This window comes from Aulonocara stuartgranti (genome assembly GCF_965226115.1).
Source record: "Aulonocara stuartgranti genome assembly, chromosome: 22".
NCBI lineage: Eukaryota > Metazoa > Chordata > Actinopteri > Cichliformes > Cichlidae > Aulonocara > Aulonocara stuartgranti.
This window is the reverse complement of record NC_138957.1, coordinates 20,613,295-20,627,941: the sequence shown is the minus strand read 5'-3', so window position 1 is coordinate 20,627,941 and position 14,647 is coordinate 20,613,295. Positions and strand designations below refer to the sequence as shown.

Below are 14,647 nucleotides of genomic sequence, written 5' to 3'. Positions count from 1 at the left end.
CTCTTTCGTCCCATTTAAACAACACTTTGCGTTGTTTAAATGGGACGTTTCCAAATGACAAGTATACCCACCCACAGCCCTCGTGGCCGCGTACTGTGTGGTCACTTAAAAATAGGTCAGAGTGCGAAGTAAACATTTTCTAAGGCTTTGAAGTAAACCAGAGCTTCAGCGCCACCCTTCCCAGTTCTTCCAGCCATTTTTTTAAATTTAGCCAGCTCCAAAAGAGAAGAGTGACAACGTCAAAACGGTGACAGGTTGGCGAAACCGGCTCTGTGGAAATAGTTTTGTGCGACTTACTGCGGGGTGTAGCGGGCTGTTGAGTTTGTGTCTCTCCTTGTTGCCAGGGCTCCCCTGCTCTGCTCCGGCGCTGACGGTGGAAAGCGTCTCCCCTCCTAATGATGTCTGCAGCGCTCAGCTAATAGCTCTCTGCCCCCACCTTCAGAGAGAGAGAGAGAGAGCGGGGGAGGGAGGGCGAGAGAGAAGTTCAAATCTGGAGCAGTTTGTAAACTACTCATGCAAAAATATGAGAGCTCGGAGCACAGAAAGCAGTCACAGAGCTACAAGAGAGGTTCACTGACATTGCCAGAGTGTGGGAATACACAGTATTCCTTTATTGGTAAGATTGTTTTACTCACAGTGGAGATTGGGCTGCGTTTTCAGGAGCAAATGCAAAAGCGCGCTGTGTGAAAGGAAGAATGGTTAATATTAGTATTATTATTTCTGTTTAACTCAGCCTCACTCAAAAAGTGGCTTCTCAGCAGTGTAAACACTTTATCTGCAATACAACCCCGCACAGCTCAACATTGAGTTTATATTACAAAAGTAAAATTCTGAGGCATTTATACTTAAGGCTTAAAAAGGGGGGATCTATTAATCAATATTTCTGTGTCAAAATGATCCCACACTGCTTCAATAATGTTGAGGTCCGGGCTCTGAGGGCCAAATCCATGACTGATCATGCTCCATTGTTTGTTTTTTCTAACCAGGTATGTATTTATTGCATTGGCAGTGTGTTTGGGGATCACTGTCATGATGAGAAATGAAGCTGTTGCCAACCAGCTGGTTTTCAAATGGTATTGCTTGGTGGATTAAAATCTGATGGCACTTTCCCTTCTCTCAGAATGACTCCTTGACAGCCTCCCGTCCACAGAGACCATTTCTGATGAGGCTTTAGTGAACAGTAAATGGATCAGCTGAAGGGCCCATTCCTTAAGGACAGACTGTTCATCTGCTGTAGATTGTTTTTAGGCCTGACACTTCTTCTTTTGTCCTCCACCTGTCCAGTTTCCTCAGATTTTTTTTCAAGGATGCAGTGCACACCATTTCAAGACATGCCAGATTTTCAGCAAATAGCTCTTCGAGATGTAAAAATACTGTTTCCTGTCTGTCACACTTTGTTAGCTTAGGTGTTTTTCATAGATTCAACAAAAGAAATGGGAACAAATTATGTGTTTTTCCAGCAGCCTGCTAGTAACAAAGTGCCTACAGACAGAAATTAACATTTAATTCATAGGTCAGTGTTAAGTGCGTACAAGGACTGAAAATGAGTAAAAGCAAAAAAGCAGCCAATATCTAATGTGGCTCATAACTTTTGTACAGCACCAGCCAAAAACATTTTTACAAAGTCGTAGTGGCCTTGACCTTTTCCCACCTAAAGCTAATCCTTTCATCCCTCAGTGCATGTGAACTTCTGTGCCAGACGTGCAGAGACACCGCCTTCACATAGAGAGGATGGACAGATCGACAGCCAGAAAACAGAATGCCTCGTAGCATAGCTGTCACCAGCAGGGAGGCATAACGAGTCATAAAGTAGATCCACCTCCACTGGCTAAAATATCAAAAGGCTGCAGGTCACTGCTTCAACCATTTAAATCTAATAATATCATATGTATTATGTAAAACATATGTAATAATAATGCAACACACTGTGTACTTTTCCTTTTCTTTTGGTTAGTATATTGGTACATCTGTGTATTATATAATCTAGTGTTACTAATTTGAATAGATGATATTTTTTATTAGCCCATGCAGGAGAACAAAAGTGTCACAGCAGCAAAACAAAGTCCATAAAGTGTGATAAATGAAGAAGACAACATAAAAGTTAATGAATATTATCTGAACACAAGCCACAAAGCATATTAGGAGTCTGAATGAATAAATATAACACGCAGCAGGCCTGTGGATCCTGGATGCAATTTAGCAAAAACTCAAGATTCACTTCAGATATTTGTTCTTATTGTTTATGCTACGAGGTCCGTCCTGTTTTCAGCTTGAATTGCTGCAAAAAAACATGTCATCCTTGGATTTGACTGCACCGGGAAACTTCTGCTTTTTCTCAGAAGAGAAGAAGGTCATGGTATGTTTGTTTTTTTTTTAAAGCCAGAGAGTTCAGGATCTGTTCGGCTGAAGGCAGTCACTGACAGTCAGCTGACAGTGACATGATGGAATATCTCAGCTGCCGACAGCGACTGTTTTCACATACACACGCATAGCTACAAACATAAACACAACGATGGAGTGATGCTAGAAAACATGCTTATGAAAGATGTTTATGCACTCGTGTCCTGATTAACTCTAATTCACTTTAAGGGGGCTAAATTCAATTCGCTCTAGTTAATTATTATCAGTTATAATCATGCGTAAAGCATGTGTCAAATAAGCACAAAAACTAAGCTGTGCCACTGAAATAAGCTATCAAGATGAAAGAAATAAACACCCGCTTAACCCCTTCTCCTCTTTTTTGTGTTTTTATGATCTTGACCTCCGTGACCTCTCCCAGATTTCCAATGTGACAACAAGTGCCTTTGCCTCTTCGTCAGAGGAGAATGCAACCTGACACTGCTCGAGAGCCGAAGGGTGCACGAGGCTGCAGAGTGACAGACGATCAGGGATCTGTCCCACTCCCTGCGAGTCACTCAATAAGTGGCCTATTGTCCAGCACTCTATTGTGCTCTTGTCACATGCATCCCAAACAAAGAGACAGAGAGGTAGGTTGCCCTGTGTGCTAGAGGGCTAGCATTACATTCATGAAGAGATGCGGTGTACAAGCAAGTGTACGCAGAGAATGAAGAGCTTCATTTAAATAAAAAACAACAACAAACATTTAATATCCAGACCACATGTGTGCCATTTGATCCTGGAAGCCCTTGTAGTCCAAGTAGTAAAGGAAATAGTGCACTAACATGCAGAAGGCCATCAAAACTGTGGAAGTGATCTGCAACTTTGAGACATAAAGGAGCTTTAAATACGTTGAGATTTGACTGATTGTTGTCATTACTACATCAGCCAGATGTCTGCGTACTTTTGTGCTAACCTACCACCCATAATGCACCTCGTAGTTTCAGTTTCACGCCGTGTTGCTAAAATAGAACTTCCTATAATAACAAATGTGTAAGGCCAGAGTCAAGCGGAAGCAGTAAGTTGACCACACGTTTTAAAATAAATCACCAGTTTAATAAAAATACTTCCTCAGTGTCTCTCGAGCTCACGGGCCTGCACATACGCAAGCATGTACTTGCACCTTCTTGTTCTCTGCATGCACTCACAGGTTCACACCTACTCACTCTTACAACGCGCCGATCTAATCTTTACATATAGGATGCTAAACGTCTTCTGCAGACAGTTCAGCAGCCCTCTGTTTGATATTGACATTGGTTTGCACCGTTCGGAGCACAACGTGACTCCATAGCAGTGTGTGTGTAGTGCAGGGCCATAGCGTGCTTGAAGAATAAAACAGAAACTACTCCCATGGGAGGAGCAGATTCTTCGAGGGTTGGGTTCCTCCCTAGAGATGTACCTGTGTTTTTTGTAGGAGGTATGAACAGTATACACTCGGGTACAATGAAGTGTGCCAGGTGGGGCGTGTATGGAAACAGACCTTGAACATGGAGAGTGACAGAGAAGCAGCGTGTCTGAAGTGCATGCTACTCTACACACTACAATCACCTATTATGGGCTGGAGCTCTCCAGGAATCGTGGCATTGCATTTTCTTCATTTGTATATGTGGACCTCTGCATCATCGTGTCAGCTCATCACATTCTCTGCAACAAACCAATACAGACTTTTTTTTTTAGCAGAACAGCAGCGCTCCTCCTGTATGCTCTGAAAGCAGCTGTCACTTCAGATTTCAAGGCTGCGCTCTGTCCAAGTCCCCTCTCTGTGCGCAGAGGGGAGGTGGTGTGTTTCATAGCTACTCACAGCTCCCCCCATTGTTCAAATGTGGAAGTGGTTATTGGTTTACAGCGTTTCCCTACATGCTATCATGTCACATACTGCAGCATACAGTTGCATAAATGCAGAATTATCCACAGCTTTGCTTGTAATTACACAAAATAAACACCTTTTAAACAAATCCAGAAAAAACACATGACATAAATGTTTTGTCATTGAGTGAAAAAAGTATTTGATCCACTATAACACTGCCAGATTTCTGGCTCCCACAGACTGACTATCAGTCAATTACAGATACTCCATATCTAAACTCATTACATGTATAAAGCAGGCTTGTCCACATTATGGATTCCTTCCACTCCAACCTCTCCACCACCATGGAGAGGACCAAAGAGCTGTTAAAGGACATTAAGGAGAAGATATTACAGTACATCTACACAAAGCTTGACCGGGCTAAAAGACCATCAGCAAGAAGCTTGTTGACAATGTGACAACTTTTGGTGCGATTATTCAGAGCTCCATGCAAGATCTCACCTCATGGGTAAAGATGGTCATGTAGGCGTATTTAGGCATGTAGACATGAGCAAGACAAAATGTTCCAGGTCAAACTGAGCATCAGAATGAGGCTAGAGGGTGATTATTGGGTGAAAATCTCTTGTTGTTGTTGGCACAGGTCAGTGGAGAGTGGGCTGACTTCTTTGAGTTGAGAGGAAGGCAGCAGCAACTCACACAACCACTTGTTACAACCGAGGTATGCAGAAGAGCGTCTCTAAATTCACACACGTGGAAACTGAGGCGGTAGTGTGCACCAAAATTGGACACCAGAAGATTGGTCTGGTCTGCCTGGTCTGATGAGTCTCAGTTTCTGCCGTGACATTCAGACGGTGAGGTCAGAACAGCATGAAGTGAACAACATGAAAGCATGGATCCATCCAGCTCAGACTGCTGCTTGTGGTGTAACGATGCAGAGGATATTTTTATGGTGCACTTTTGGCCCTTTAGTGTCATTAACCAGATTTGATCTGGACTCAAATGCAGACATTAAAATTAAAAGCTCAGATTTATTTTGTTCACTGATGTTTCTCAGTCAATCAAGACTAAAATGTCATAATCTAAGCAGGGAGCAAAGGGGCAGGCAGGCGAATAAACAGAGCCTGTTCCAAAATCATTTTCCTTCAACGGTTTCTTTCTCCCCGCAGGTTTGCTGTCTTCCACAGTTTTCCCTTTTCCACACTGGTGTTTCCCCACAAATCCACAAGCATCTTCTCCAAAGAGACATAGGTAAGTCCAAATCAAAGACAGCTTTTTCTTTTTTTTAAACTGACTGAGGAGCCAGAGCACACTGCCACAGTAGATACAACCACAGACACACACACAGGAGAGAAAGTGAAAGTAACAGGCACAGGAGGACAAGGACATAACACTTAGTAAGATCATAGCCTATCAGAGTAATGCTGCTCATCCTGCTGCCTCAAATCTCAAACTGGTTTCTTGACCATTCACATAACATTTGAGAACCCACTGTGCTCAAATGTCCTCCACAATCACCAGTTCCCAGTCAAATAGAGAACCTTTGGGAATTAGTGCAACAGGAGATTCCCATCATGCATGTGCTTCCCACATATCGGCAGCAACTGTGTGATGCTATCATGTTAATATAGACCAAAATCTCCAGTTCCTTGTTGATTCTGTGCCGTGAAGAATTAAGGAAGCTCTGAAGGCAAAAGGTGAACTAAAAAATACACATGCATCAATATATTTAGCTGCTTCGGCATTTCTCCCGCTTTGTTGTTCTACAGCAACACCATTTATGCATCTTATGATATCTTCACTAAATTCAGAATCTGAGGAAACTGAAATCATGATTCGGCGTCATCTAAATCGGTGCGTAACCTTTCAAATCTCGCTAAAGTGCCGTCATTTTCTCACCACCTCCCCAGCAACCAAATTACACAGACTTAAAGTCGCCCTTGCAAGTGTAATCCTACAGTGAAAGCCTGCTATCGGCTAACCTGCTCTCACTCACCTTCCCTATTCCGCAACAAGGGAGAAGGAAAGCAGGGAGGATTAGGATGCAAAGAGAGTTCCCTAATCTGTGTATTAACAGCAACCAACTGAGTCTGGCTGTCTCGGGGAGGCAGAATTTGGGAAGTAATCTAAAAGTGTCTCATTGTGATGTGTATAAAAACCCCGCAGTCTTAATTGGAAAGGAGAAACTCTGATACACCTAAATGTCTCATGCTCACACCGTGGCTGTCAGCATTGCACCAGATCAGCAGTAACGTTACACTTTGCCTTTGATAAAACATAAATAAAGCTTGAAAGAGAGGCGCAGAACAATGAGATCCGTGAGCGCGATGTGTGTGTGTGTGTGTGTGTGTGTCTTACAGCCAAGCTCCATCTGTATGAAAAAAATAATTGGCTCTTAGTTCTGGACCTAGAACTTATTATTAGACTGCTGCCTTTGTAGATGAAACTGCAAATTTAGAGGGGCACAGAATGTTTTTCTTATTATTACACAGATTCCGAGTTGCTGCTTCACCCTTTGAGCCCCTGGCTTTCTGCACACAATCATGTTGATTGTATTATTTAATTTCACTTTCACCTTTATTGTAATTTCTTCTTCTGTATAAGACCTTTTTTTCTAAAAAGATTCAACTTTCTGTCCCCAAAACAAACAAACAAAATACAAGCACTTTCTTTTTTTCTTTCTAATATGTCTGAGGCACTCTCCTCCTGCTCAGCAGTCGCTTTAATAATTGACCGGGCAAGGGATGCAATCACACAAAAGCACATACACACAGGTTCACACGTGCGCATGCACAGGTGAGTGATATGGGGACAGGTCCCTACAGTACATGGCCACTAACTCTGGGGTCAGAGTGGAGTCAGCTGGATAATGGATGAGCTTGAAAGAGGCAGCTGACAAATCTGTGGCACTCCCCTTACACCCTGTCTATCTGCCCGGGTGCATGATTTTTTGCTTTTGTGCGTGTTTGACAGTATGACTGTGTCGCAGGAACAGAGAGAAAAACTGACAGTGTGACGAGCCACGTTTGGCGACACAAGTGAGCGGGAGAAAGACTGGGAGGCGAAAAATAGAGCAGAATGTCCTTTTGATTTATTGTGATGGCGGCATCTGAGGGCGTCGAGAAATTCCTCTTAAACTTAGATGATTGCACATTAGACTTTGGCCCAGATTTTTTTTTAAAAAATTTTTTTTTAATACAGCAGCCTTGCTAAGAAGAGCGGCATTAACAGCATGATCAGTCGAGTGAAAAGAATGCATGGGAGATACGCTTACTGGACACTTTCTTTAGTTAGACCCTGCTAATACTCTTTCAATTCTTCAAGGCCAAATTCTGAAAAGAAACTGAGACTCAATTTTCTTCCAACTTCTGGTGTCTAATTTTGGTGAGCCTGTGCGAATCTTAGCCTCAGTTTACTATTCTTATCTGAATGGAGGGACACCCGGTGTGTCATGTTTCGGCCGTGTGGCAGGCAGGATGAGGACCCAAATTGCAAACTCACACACACGGGGGATAAACTCAAAATGCAGCTTTATTGCTGATAAGTGATAAACAATAACGATGATACAAAAAGCAATACAAAACTACACTAAACTGGGAAAAGCTAAAGTAACATATACTGGAAGACACGGGGAGAACCACACACGGCATGAGGGAGAACGCGACGCCGAACAGAGGAAGACGCAGACAGAAATACACAGAGGGTTAACGAGGAAAGTGGGAACACACGGGGAACACAGGTGACACAGATAACCATAACGAGACAGGGCGGAGTGAACATAACACTGACGGGTACAGGCACAGAGGTTCAGACAGGAGGAGAGAGAGCACGGGGAAAACACAGACATAAAGGGCAGGGGAAACATGGAATAAAACATAAGGAGAGACGAGGGCTCACAGATACACAGAGGGGCACACAGGGGGTAAAAGCCATGAAGGGAAAACACTTAGGGAACAACACAACAGGGCAACTCAGAAAACACGGTCTAAATAAGGAACGAAATACAAAAATACATGGAAACTAAGAATACTGGGCCCACATGGCCCAGGACCATGACATCACCCCCCCCTAAAGGGCTGGCTCCCGACAGCCCAAACCCGAGAAACAAAAACAAAAACAGAAAACAACCCACCCAGGGCGGGAGGCGGGGGACCAGGACGGAGGGACCAGAACGGGAAACAAAACAAACAACAGAAAACACAGGAGCACATGACCATAGTCAAAATAAAGTTCAGGGGGCCGACCCAGAGCCCACAGGCACAAGAGTTCACGGGTCACACGGTCGGGGGGCCGACCAGGCGGGTAGCACAGGTGGCAGAGCTGGTCCGGAGGCCGGCCGCGCGGAAGGCAGCGGCGGCGGCGAAGGAGACGACGGAGCAGTTCAGGGGGCCGGCCGCGCGGAAGGCAGCGGCGGCGGCGAAGGAGACGACGGAGCAGTTCAGGGGGCCGGCCGCGCGGAAGGCAGCGGCGGCGGCGGAGGAGACGACGGAGCAGTTCAGGGGGCCGGCCGCGCGGAAGGCAGCGGCGGCGGCGGAGGAGACGACGGAGCAGTTCAGGGGGCCGGCCGCGCGGAAGGCAGCGGCGGCGGCGGAGGAGACGACGGAGCAGTTCAGGGGGCCGGCCGCGCGGAAGGCAGCGGCGGCGGCTCTCCAGTGTCAGGCGTGCTGGCCATGGCCCGGTGGGCACAGGACCAGACGAAGCACAGGCTGAAGGCTCTGAGGCTGCTGCAGCTGACGAAGGCTCTGAGGCTGCTGCAGCTGACGAAGGCTCTGAGGCTGCTGCAGCTGACGAAGGCTCTGAGGCTGCTGCAGCTGACGAAGGCTCTGAGGCTGCTGCAGCTGACGAAGGCTCTGAGGCTGCTGCAGCTGACGAAGGCTCTGAGGCTGCTGCAGCTGACGAAGGCGGCTCTGAGGCTGGGCCAGACGAGGACGAAGGCTCTGAGGCTGCTGCAGCTGACGAAGGCGGCTCTGAGGCTGGGCCAGACGAGGACGAAGGCTCTGAGGCTGCTGCAGCTGACGAAGGCGGCTCTGAGGCTGGGCCAGACGAGGACGAAGGCTCTGAGGCTGGGCCAGACGAGGACGAAGGCTCTGAGGCTGGGCCAGACGAGGACGAAGGCTCTGAGGCTGGGCCAGACGAGGACGAAGGCTCTGAGGCTGGGCCAGACGAGGACGAAGGCTCTGAGGCTGGGCCAGACGAGGACGAAGGCTCTGAGGCTGGGCCAGACGAGGACGAAGGCTCTGAGGCTGGGCCAGACGAGGACGAAGGCTCTGAGGCTGGGCCAGACGAGGACGAAGGCTCTGAGGCTGGGCCAGACGAGGACGAAGGCTCTGAGGCTGGGCCAGACGAGGACGAAGGCTCTGAGGCTGGGCCAGACGAGGACGAAGGCTCTGAGGCTGGGCCAGACGAGGACGAAGGCTCTGAGGCTGGGCCAGACGAGGACGAAGGCTCTGAGGCTGGGCCAGACGAGGACGAAGGCTCTGAGGCTGGGCCAGACGAGGACGAAGGCTCTGAGGCTGGGCCAGACGAGGACGAAGGCTCTGAGGCTGGGCCAGACGAGGACGAAGGCTCTGAGGCTGGGCCAGACGAGGACGAAGGCTCTGAGGCTGGGCCAGACGAGGACGAAGGCTCTGAGGCTGGGCCAGACGAGGACGAAGGCTCTGAGGCTGGGCCAGACGAGGACGAAGGCTCTGAGGCTGGGCCAGACGAGGACGAAGGCTCTGAGGCTGGGCCAGACGAGGACGAAGGCTCTGAGGCTGGGCCAGACGAGGACGAAGGCTCTGAGGCTGGGCCAGACGAGGACGAAGGCTCTGAGGCTGGGCCAGACGAGGACGAAGGCTCTGAGGCTGGGCCAGACGAGGACGAAGGCTCTGAGGCTGGGCCAGACGAGGACGAAGGCTCTGAGGCTGGGCCAGACGAGGACGAAGGCTCTGAGGCTGGGCCAGACGAGGACGAAGGCTCTGAGGCTGGGCCAGACGAGGACGAAGGCTCTGAGGCTGGGCCAGACGAGGACGAAGGCTCTGAGGCTGGGCCAGACGAGGACGAAGGCTCTGAGGCTGGGCCAGACGAGGACGAAGGCTCTGAGGCTGGGCCAGACGAGGACGAAGGCTCTGAGGCTGGGCCAGACGAGGACGAAGGCTCTGAGGCTGGGCCAGACGAGGACGAAGGCTCTGAGGCTGGGCCAGACGAGGACGAAGGCTCTGAGGCTGGGCCAGACGAGGACGAAGGCTCTGAGGCTGGGCCAGACGAGGACGAAGGCTCTGAGGCTGGGCCAGACGAGGACGAAGGCTCTGAGGCTGGGCCAGACGAGGACGAAGGCTCTGAGGCTGGGCCAGACGAGGACGAAGGCTCTGAGGCTGGGCCAGACGAGGACGAAGGCTCTGAGGCTGGGCCAGACGAGGACGAAGGCTCTGAGGCTGGGCCAGACGAGGGCGAAGGCTCGGAGGCTGGGCCAGACGAGGACGAAGACTCTGAGGCTGGGCCAGACGAGGGCGAAGGCTCGGAGGCTGGGCCAGACGAGGACGAAGACTCTGAGGCTGGGCCAGACGAGGGCGAAGGCTCGGAGGCTGCTGCAGCTGGCGAAGGCTCGGAGGCTGCTGCAGCTGGCGAAGGCTCGGAGGCTGCTGCAGCTGGCGAAGGCTCGGAGGCTGCTGCAGCTGGCGAAGGCTCGGAGGCTGCTGCAGCTGGCGAAGGCTCGGAGGCTGCTGCAGCTGGCGAAGGCTCGGAGGCTGCTGCAGCTGGCGAAGGCTCGGAGGCTGCTGCAGCTGGCGAAGGCTCGGAGGCTGCTGCAGCTGGCGAAGGCTCGGAGGCTGCTGCAGCGGGCGAAGGCTCGGAGGCTGCAGTGGGCGAAGGCTCGGAGGCTGCAGCGGGCGAAGGCTCTGAGGCTGCAGCTGGCGAAGGCTCTGAGGCTGCAGCTGGCGAAGGCTCTGAGGCTGCAGCTGGCGAAGCACAGGCTGGACCAGGCGTAGCAGAAGGTGGCTGGATGGGCTCCTCGGGCCCTCCAGCTGATGTGGCATGGTGCTGGACGGGCCCCTCGGGCCCTCCAGCGGAGACAGGAGGCTGAACGGGCCCCTCGGACCCTCCAGCTGACGTGGCATGAGGCTGGTGCGGTTCTCCCGAACCCCCAGCTGACGAGGAAGGTTGCTGAACGGGCCCCTCGGACCCTCCAGCTGACGAGGTAGATGGCGGCGTGGGAGCCGCGGAGTCCTGCGTGAGCTCATCCGAGCTCCCAGCAGGAGCTGATGCAGAGCCAGAGAGATTTGAGACCCCTGGCTGAATGTGAAGCTGACCAGCGGACCATACTGCTATCGGGGACTGGGCTACAGGAGCTACTGGGGCCTGAGCTACAGGCGGCACTGGAGCTACTGGGGCCTGCGCTGGGGGCGGCACTGGAGCTACTGGAGACTGAACTGGGGGTGACACTGGAGCTACTGGAGACTGAACTGGGGGTGACACTGGAGACTGAACTGAGGGTGGCTGCGAGGGAGCTAACTGAACTGAGGGTGGCTGCGAGGGAGCTAACTGAACTGAGGGTGGCTGCGAGGGAGCTAACTGAACTGAGGGTGGCTGCGAGGGAGCTAACTGAACTGAGGGTGGCTGCGAGGGAGCTAACTGAACTGAGGGTGGCTGCGAGGGAGCTAACTGAACTGTGAAGGGCTGCGCTAACGGAAGCACAGGAATGTCAGCTACGGGCCGGGCTGCTAACAGAGCTAACGACCGAACTACTGACTGAAAGGCATGCAGTGGCGATGGCGGTGTGGGTTGTAGACTGAATTCTCCTGAGCCCTCAGTAGAAATAGGGACGGGTGTAGGCACATGCCGGACACTAGCCACTCCCACCCGAGGAGTAGGTACGGGTGCGGAGACGGGCTGTATCCTGGCTGACCTCACCCTGGGGACCGGAACAGGCACCGGCAACGGCTGGGCAACTGCCCTTCCCACCCGAGGAGCTGGTACGGGTGCAGAAAGGGACAGAGCCTCAGCCGGCCTGGAAACCAGAGCGGGGACCAACTGGGCCTCAGCCTCCCCCACCCGAGGAACTGGTACGGGTGCAGAGGTACGCTGGGCCCGAGCTGCCCCGGGAGGAGAAACACGAGCAGGAAAAGGAGCAGGCTCAGAAAAAACAGTCTTAGAAACAGCAGGCTCAGGGTCGACAAAAACAGATCTATCAAAAATGAACCCGCCGTCCACTTCATGTTTTGCAGTCTTAGTATTAGCAGTCCTTGTTTTAATAGTTTTTGAAATCCTTGGGTTGACAGTTGTAGAGTGAGCTGACTTGGGGATGACTGAACCGGACCTGACAAAACCCGAACAGACGGAACCGGAACTGAGTGTGTTTGACCTGGTAGAGTGGTTCACGGTTTTCCCTTTAACAGCATTTACAGCCTTTGGCGAGTGCTTATTGTTTGTGATTTCTCCCTGTTCAGAGGGAGCAAAATGAAAAAACTTCTCCCAGTCTATGTCATCATCCAAAAGGGAGACTCCAACCGTGTCTGGGGTGAATTTATTGTCCTTTTCAGTTACGGCTTCAGGTGGGATGTGTGAAAGGCAGTCATTATAACTCACCACCGGGAGTTGCTCAGCAAATGAAAAGTGACGGCGGCGTGAGCGTCGCCTCCTCTGAGGTGAGAAAGCTGACGGGGCATACAGCTGAGCCTCTGACGTGCGGGACGGCAATGCAGAGGCTGGAGCGTGAGCATCCGAAGAAAAACGGAGCACTCCCACCCGAAGCGGCCGAGGCTTGGGTGCGAGCGGGGCAACAGGCGGAGGATTTTGGCAACTTCGGGGACCTCCAAAAGCCAGCCGAGTTCCGCGGAATAAGTGCTCATAATCCGGAGCGCGCCACGGCTTCCAGCGGAGCTCCTCCTCCAGCTGGGCGAGGGCTGCCTCCTGGCGCTCATACAGCTGAGAGCGGTTTGCTGGGTCCATGTAATGGTCGCGTTCTTCTGTCATGTTTCGGCCGTGTGGCAGGCAGGATGAGGACCCAAATTGCAAACTCACACACACGGGGGATAAACTCAAAATGCAGCTTTATTGCTGATAAGTGATAAACAATAACGATGATACAAAAAGCAATACAAAACTACACTAAACTGGGAAAAGCTAAAGTAACATATACTGGAAGACACGGGGAGAACCACACACGGCATGAGGGAGAACGCGACGCCGAACAGAGGAAGACGCAGACAGAAATACACAGAGGGTTAACGAGGAAAGTGGGAACACACGGGGAACACAGGTGACACAGATAACCATAACGAGACAGGGCGGAGTGAACATAACACTGACGGGTACAGGCACAGAGGTTCAGACAGGAGGAGAGAGAGCACGGGGAAAACACAGACATAACAGGCTGGGGAAACATGAAACAACCACAAAGGGAGACGAGGGCTCATAAATATATAGAGGGCACACAGGGGGGAGAGAGCACGGGGAGAACTTAGACATAAAGGGCAGGGGAAACATGGAATAAAACATAAGGAGAGACGAGGGCTCACAGATACACAGAGGGGCACACAGGGGGTAAAAGCCATGAAGGGAAAACACTTAGGGAACAACACAACAGGGCAACTCAGAAAACACGGTCTAAATAAGGAACGAAATACAAAAATACATGGAAACTAAGAATACTGGGCCCACATGGCCCAGGACCATGACACGGTGTGGGCTTGTGCTGCTGTAGACCACCTGCTCCTCATGAATGCTCTTCTTCATAGCGCAATTGTGAGAAGAGGCTGGTTGTTACTTTCCTTTCCTATCAGCTTAAAGCATTTTGAGGCATTTTCACCCAGAGAACTGCTTCTCTCCTTTTCAGGCCATTCCCTGTAAACTCTAGAGGTGGATGTGCGAGAAAATCTCAGTAAATCAGCAGTTTCTGAAATAATCAAAATAACCAACAACCATGCTGCGTTCAGAGTCACTTAAATCAATGCTCTTCCCCATTCTGATGCTCAGTTTGAAGTTCACCAGATCATCTTGACCATGTGTGCGTGCTTAACTTCACTGACTTGCTGCCATGTGATTGGCTGATTGGATATTTTGTTCAACAAGTACCTAATAAAGTGGCCGGTGGGTGCATGTGTTTGTTCATTTTTTACTAGTAGATGAGAGGAAGATGCCATGCTCGGCACAGAGTGGGGAAATCAAGCATGAAGTCTGGAGGCAAGGAGAAACAGCCGACAAGTCTCCACCCATCAGTACCTATAAAGCTAGCTAGTTAATACCATTCTGATACAGAGTATCTTAAAATATAACACGCCGAGCTTTTCCAGTGTGTGGATTTGAATGCTTGAATGCTTCCTGATTTATAAATTCTTCAGATTGTAATTTGATGGTCAGACAAAACAACGAAACAAGCTATATTTTTCCCTCGAAAAAGACTTTTTTCCCTTCAAGTCATTACTGAAAGCAAATATCTAAAGATCAAGATCTGGATTTAGATTTTTCCAA

The 14,647-nt window shown here is 50.2% G+C and overlaps 1 protein-coding gene across 1 annotated transcript in view; it reads right to left on the bottom strand.

Annotated features, from left to right (window-relative positions):
- The window catches only part of atxn1a (ataxin 1a), a 114,819-nt gene extending 114,319 nt beyond the window's left edge, over window positions 1-500 (bottom strand). The window contains exon 1 of the mRNA XM_082520936.1: window positions 298-500. The gene's annotated coding sequence lies outside the window, so the exon portion shown is untranslated. The remainder of the gene's footprint in view (window positions 1-297) is intronic.
- Between the last annotated feature and the right edge of the window lie 14,147 nt (window positions 501-14,647).